Source organism: Pseudomyrmex gracilis, unplaced genomic scaffold, assembly GCF_002006095.1.
Source record: "Pseudomyrmex gracilis isolate BER0280 unplaced genomic scaffold, ASM200609v1 scaffold_1242, whole genome shotgun sequence".
In the NCBI taxonomy this organism is placed as follows: domain Eukaryota; kingdom Metazoa; phylum Arthropoda; class Insecta; order Hymenoptera; family Formicidae; genus Pseudomyrmex; species Pseudomyrmex gracilis.
The window spans coordinates 11,836-12,242 of NW_018021826.1; positions in this window are offsets into that span (position 1 = coordinate 11,836).

The following is a 407-nucleotide window of genomic DNA, read 5'->3' on the forward strand; positions in this document are numbered from 1 at the left end:
ATCCGGAAGTTGCGGCTGATCTNGCAAATCCAAGACGCGCGCTAAGAATAACGCATAGACATAATCAGAATGCTACGGATNCTGCGGAGACGCTCTACTGTTCGCAGTACTGTTTCTAAGAAAAATAGTTCTGATTAGAACGTCCTGTAGGATGTGTAAATATCCCACAAAATGTGTCCAACCACACAAAGTTAATGAAATTAAGAATTCGTGGAAAACATGGTGCACATGTTGGGGATAACCATCCGCTGCAACAAACTACAAAAGGATAATGCATACAGAGCAAATAAGTAGAAAGTTATAAACACACAGCTGTAAGAAATCGGCAGCGCGGCGCCACTTTCCGGGAGTGCTGGCAGCCCGCGCGCTCTGAAGAAAGACGCGCGTATCAATTGAGTGATCAGGCG